Source organism: Protobothrops mucrosquamatus, unplaced genomic scaffold (assembly GCF_001527695.2).
Source record: "Protobothrops mucrosquamatus isolate PMUCROS unplaced genomic scaffold, P.Mucros_1.0 scaffold610, whole genome shotgun sequence".
Lineage (NCBI taxonomy): Eukaryota > Metazoa > Chordata > Lepidosauria > Squamata > Viperidae > Protobothrops > Protobothrops mucrosquamatus.
The window spans coordinates 220,223-226,795 of NW_015386908.1; the positions used below are offsets into that span (position 1 = coordinate 220,223).

At 41.6% G+C, this 6,573-nt stretch overlaps 1 pseudogene; it reads left to right on the forward strand.

Moving 5' to 3' along the window:
- Window positions 1-1,114: 1,114 nt before the first annotated feature.
- LOC114922681 lies at window positions 1,115-1,212 on the forward strand (annotated as a pseudogene).
- The last annotated feature ends 5,361 nt before the right edge of the window (window positions 1,213-6,573 follow it).

Below are 6,573 nucleotides of genomic sequence, written 5' to 3' on the forward strand. Positions count from 1 at the left end.
CGTTCCTATGAATGGTTTTATAAAGTGATAATTGGATAGTCACCTTCTGCATTCTGATTGCCAGAGGAGCTTCACTTCACTCTAATAAAACAGATTAAAGTAACATAAGAAAAGTGCAGCTTTCTATTTAACAGCACAGGCTGTATTGATTTATGTATTTAAGGGTGTGATTACTTTTTCTCAGAGTTTGAAACCACAACCCCCCCACCTTTAAAAAAAAAATCTATAGCCAGAGTGGAATTGCCTTGTGAAAGAGTGATCAGCCAAGTCTCTGATTATCTAGCTCTCTTCTCCACCATTCGGATTCTTCCCAACTAGATGACTTCTTCCTTCAAGGCAGGGGAGGGAGATTTGCAAAGAAAATGGCAGGAATGACACCCCACGATAAATCAAGTCTAACAGCATACTGAAAAATGGGCCAAAGACATCTAGTGCTGTGACAAATACAGCTGACAACAAGTATATACATCTGCTTGGGAGGATTTATGAGAAGGGAATACAAATAAGGCCACGTGACATTTGGGTCTGATAAGTTGTTTTAAGATCATTATTATTACGTGGTTAATAAGGCGCTATTTAAAATGCACAAACAAATACAGGTTATATCTTACTCTACACATGTTATAGCAAACCTCTAGAACTTGGTAACTCTTAGGATTTATTGGTAATTGTTAAGTTTTTTTAAAAAAAGCAGGGAAAATGAGGATGTCAACACTTTTCTCTAAATTTCAAGGACAGCTGAGTGCTTCTTGTTAGTGCTTTTTGTATTCAAGAAAGGCTGATTCCAGTGTGAACTCTGTAAATCTCTTTTCTCTCCCGAGCTTATAATAATCCTTCTGTATCCTGAACACCTCTTGTAAGTGCTCTGATTTCATTCACCAGTACAGGATATTTATCGTGGGACAACAGGAAATATAAGAATGGGCCATACAATTCTTACCACAAACATTTCTCTCATTTACTATTAAGCATTTTGTAAAAAAAAAAAAGGGGGGGGGAACCAACCTAAAACATCTTCATCAAAAATATATTGATTCAGAAACAGGATGGTTTTGCTGTCTTCTTTTTAACTATTTCTCAACTCCATAAGGTCAGGTCCCTTCTTTGCTTTGGCAGCATATGCTGTATACTAAAATTGAAACAACACAGAGAAGATTAGCATGGCCCCTGTGCAAGGATGACATGCAAATTCGTGAAGCGTTCCATATTTTTTGCACAACCATTTGTCTGAAATGGTTTAGGGTTTCCTGCCTGAGCAGGGGGGGTGGACTAGAAGACCCCCAAGGTCCTTTCCAACTCTGTTATTCTGTTCCTTTTCTCCTCTTCCTCTCATACCATTGTTAGGAGGATCTGGAAGCAAGAAAAACATAGGAGGTTTCTAAGTGATGGACAAGCATTAATACAAAGTGTCTATGGAGATTCTCAGTCATGGTTGTCCCAAAGGTGCTTTTTCAAGAGGCAACTGGACTTCCTTGTTTTTCTTTGAAGATGTTTCGCTTCTCATCCAAGAAGCTTCTTCAGTTCTGACTGGATGGTGGGGAATGGAAGGATTTATATTCCTTGCAAACACCTGAATATGCAAATGGGTGTGGAGCCTTCTTGGAACTGCTGAAAATCAGTTCAAATCAGCAGTTCCAAGAAGGCTCCACACCCATTTGCACTATTCAGGTGACCCTCAGGACAAAGACAAACTCCCAAGTGGCCACAACAATTCTCTAAAAGAATGCAAATAACCAGCTGTCTGCGAGGAATATAAATCCTTCTATTCCCCCAGATATTAGGAATTGGTCTTTTCCTGTTTCACCTTTAGAGGTAAACAACCTGTGAGCTGAGTAGTAAATGAAAGAAAGTGACAGTAATGTCTGATGGAAATTAGACTTTCCTCCATGTCTTGGGCTTCCCAGAAAGTATTTTATGTATAGGGAAAAAAATTATGCATGTTGCACGTCTTCCTCTCTTCCGTCCAGATTACAAATGGGTGGTGCCAATTTGCATTTTGATTATGCGTGATGGTTCCATATATCTGATGAACTGATATTAAAACAATTCTTTAAAAAAGCATACTGATTAAAGACACATTGATGTTGCTATTTTTAACGTGCCTTTTCTGCTGTAAATCAGGGTTTTAAATTCTCCTTTCATAAGGCTATCATAATACTTTCCGTAGTGGGGAGAAGGGAAGAAAAGCTAATCCTCCAATTATTTTTCCTTTTGGTTTTTCTTCATCTTTTTTACTCTTTCAAATGACTTTACCAAAAATGGGGGGTGGGTGGGGGGGAGGTCACTAATCAAACTTTCTTCAATTAACTTTATCTCATGAAATAATCAAGGTGCCCTTCCTTTTGCAATCATGGGATCCCATCTCATTTGAAGTTTAGAACTTTGTATCTATTGTCTACATTGTACACTGTTGCAGTTTATGGCTCCCGAGATATTAATTCAAGGAGTAAAGCTTTAGTCTTTTCCCCAAAGCGTTGCCAACAATTATTTGTTATAATAACTGCTATGCGTTGTTTTAAATGGAAGATCGGAGCCACGATAGGTTAAATGGGAAGTCCATATAACACAGTCCTGCATTTTCCTGCTTCCTGGACCATAAACCAAGCCTGAGCACTGTTTATATCTATTCTAGTATATCTAGTATATAGATATACTAGATATACTATATATCTAGATATATACTATATCTAGTAGCAACTGTGAGAGGGATCTTGGAGTCCTAGTGAACAATCACTTAAATATGAGCCAGCAGTGTGCTGCAGCTGCCAAAAAAGTCAACACAGTGCTAGGCTGCATTAACAAAGGGATAGAATCAAGATCACGTGAAGTATTAATACCACTTTACAATGCCTTGGTAAGGCCACACTTGGAACACTGCATCCAGTTTTGGTCACCATGTAAAAAAGATGTTGAGACTCTAGAAAGAGTACAGAGAAGAGCAACAAAGATGATTAGTGGACTGGAGGCTAAAACATATAAAGAACGGCTGTTGGAATTGGGTATGTCTAGTCTAATGAAGAGAAGGACGAGGGGGACATGATAGCAGTGTTCCAATATCTCAGGGGCTGCCACAAAGAAGAGGGAGTCAAGCTATTCTCCAAAGCACCTGAACACAGGACAAGAAGCAATTTAGGGAAACTAACCAAAGAGAGAAGAGAGAAGCAATCTAGAACTAAGGAGAAATTTTCTGACAGTTAGAACAATTAATCAGTGGAACAACCTGCCTCCAGAAGCTGTGACTGCTCCAACACTGGAAGTTTTTAAGAAGAGACTGGACAACAATTTGTCTGAAATTGTATAGGATTTCCTGCCTGAGTAGGGGGTTGGACTAGATGACCTCCAAGGTCCCTTCCAACTTTATTATTATTATTATTATTATTATTATTATTATTATTATTATTATTATTATTATCATCATCATCATCATCATCATCATCATCATCATCATCATTATCATTATCATTATCATTATTATTATTTTCTGCATTTGGGATCTTTTGTCATTGCAGCCATTTACATCCCTCTCTGTCTTTCTCAGTGCTTGAAGGGAGAAAAAAAAAAATTTGCAGAGCAGGACGAAAAAGGATTCACTCCTATCTATTTGTGTTTATAGGCAGTCCTCCTCTTATGACCACAATTGAGCCCAAAATTTCTGTTGCTAAGTGAGACGGTTTTGCGACCTTTCTTGCCACAGGTGTTCAGTGCATCCCTGCAGATTAAGTTAGTGACACGGTTGTTAAGTGAACCAGGCTTCCCCAGTGACTTTGCTTGTCAGAAGGTCGCAAAAGGTGATCACATGACCCCAGATATTGTAACTGCTATAAATGTGAACCAGTTGCCAAACGTCTGAATTTTAATCATGTGACCATGGGAACTGTGGAAAAAAATAATAATTATAAAATCAGGCTCACTTAACAACCATCTTGCTTAGCAATGAAAATTTTGGTTCCAATCGTGGTCAGTTGAGAACTACCTGTACACATGTCAATCTACCTGTCAATCATAACTCTCTTCCATCAGTGTTAAACTCATTTCTACGTTCTAGACCAGGGGTCTGCAACCTGGACAACTTTAAGACTTGTGGACTTCAGCTCCCAGTATTCCTCAGCCACCAGGGGTCTGCAACCTGGACAACTTTAAGTTTAAGTTTAAGTTTAAGTTTATTGCATTTATATCCCGCCCTTCTCCTGGTGGACTCAGGGCGGCTTACAGCCAATTAAAACAGAACAATTGATACAATATACAAAATTAAAACAGATTAAAAATATATTTAAATAGGCCTTTCCTTATTTTTAAAAGTTGATTAAAAATCCAATAGTAAAAATATCCCTAGGCCAGTCCTGCCTGCTGAAACAGCCATGTCTTGAGGGCGCGGCGGAAGGAGGGGAGATCCGGAATCACCCGGATCTCTGGGGGCAGCTTGTTCCAGAGGGTGGGGGCTCCAACAGAGAAGGCTCTCTCCCTGGGGGTCGCCAACCGGCACTGTCTGGCTGACGGCACCCTGAGGAGACCCTCTCTATGGGAGCGTATCGGTCGGTGAGAGATGATCTGTGGCAGAAGGCGGTCTCGGAGATAGCCAGGTCCGATGCCATGGTGCACTTTAAAGATGATAATCAACACCTTGAAGCGCACTCGGAAGGCCACAGGCAGCCAGTGCAGCTCGCGCAGCAGCGGCGTTACATGGGAGCGACGAGTCGCTCCCATCACCGCCCGCGCGGCTGCATTCTGGACTAACTGGAGCCTCCGAGTGCTCCTCAAGGGGAGCCCCATGTAGAGAGTGTTACAGTAGTCCAGGCGGGAGGTGACAAGAGCATGGGTAACTGTGCGCAAGGCATCCCAGTCCAGAAAAGGCCGCAACTGGTGTACCAGGCGTACCCGGTAAAACGCCCCCCTGGCCACAGCCGTCAACTGGTCTTCCAGTGTCAGCCGTGGATCCAGGAGGACACCCAGATTGCGTACCGATGGAAGTCCACCCCAAAGCCACGGATGATCTCCCCCAGCGGCTTCACATAAATATTGAACAATAAGGGGGAGAGGACCGACCCTTGTGGCACCCCACAAGTTAGGGGACTTAGGGCCGACCTCTGCCCCCCTGCCAATACAGACTGCGTGCAGTCGGTGAGGAAGGAGGAGAACCACCGCAAAACGGTGCCTCCCACTCCCAGTCCCACCAGACGCCGCAGCATGATACCGTGGTCCACAGTATCAAAAGCCGCTGAGAGGTCCAAAAGAACTAGGACAGAGGAATAACCCCTGTCCCGGGCCCTCCAGAGATCATTCACCAATGTGACCAATGCCGTTTCCGTGCTGTATCCCGGCCTGAAGCCCGACTGGAGCGGGTCTTGTGGACTTCAGCTCCCAGAATTCCTCAGCCCCCAAGGGTCTGCAACCTGGACAACTTTAAGACTTGTGGACTTCAGCTCCCAGAATTCCTCAGCCAGCTATGAAGTCCACAAGTCTTAAAGTTGTCCAGGTTGCAGACCCTGGTCTAGACCATGTCCAAAGACTAAAGGAAAAACTAATGGTTTTAAAAATGAAATAGAACATAAATTGTAAGGTACCATCCTAGAAAAAAACTTTATCTTTTAAAAAAAATACTCATTTTGTGTCTTGGTTGATATCGGAAAGAACTTTTTTGATATGGTTCTGCAGAGTTATCTATCTTCTTAGAAAGTTCACGACTTCTATAGGACTTAAAACGCTAAATGCTGGGTTTTGCTGATCAGGTAGACTAAATCTTTGTATCTTGTAGCATTGCAAAAGACAAAAAAAAATCAGAAAAGGTCAATCAATAGACACACTGGGAGCTTTCACTTACTGCTGGTATTTTGCATACTGGAATGTTTACAAAAGAATATTTAAAGAAAAAATATTTATTTTACAAATCTCCATAATCCCGCTTGCGTTTTTTTGAAAAACACAGCATGTATAATGCAGTTAGGTCTGAACACTGGTGCCAAGCACTGGAAAGCAATAGGTAAGCTTCATGAATAAATAAAAACTAAGCTTTATTTAAACTGATTAAGCATACTACTTACCAAAGCTCAGCTTTAAAAGACTATAACATCAAATGGTATGTATGCCAGTTATTTTCTATTTCTTTTTTCATTGGTGTTTGTAGATCTGGGACTGGTATCAGTGGTGGGATTCAGCCGGTTCGCACCGGTTCAGTAGAACCAGTAGCTAAATTTTGCTCCATTTTGAGAATTGATTGGCTTCCAGAAGTCCAGTCTAGGCCTCAGAGGCCTGGAGGAGGCCTCCTAGGCCTAGAATGGCCCATTGGAACGCTAAAGTGTTCTATGTTTTTAGAATCCAGATAGACAAGCATCTGCCATATAACACTCCAGACTTAACAATCGTTGATAACAAAAACAAAAACATCTGGATAGTGGATGTGACAGTACCTGGAGACAGTAGAAGAGAAGAGAAAGAGCTGGAGAACATCACAAAATACGAAGACATGCAAACAATAGAATGACTGTGGCAAAACAAAGTAAAGGTAGGGACAATAGTAATAGGCCCCTTGAGTGCAATCCCAAAACATCTGGAGAACCTCTTGAACATCACCAGCAT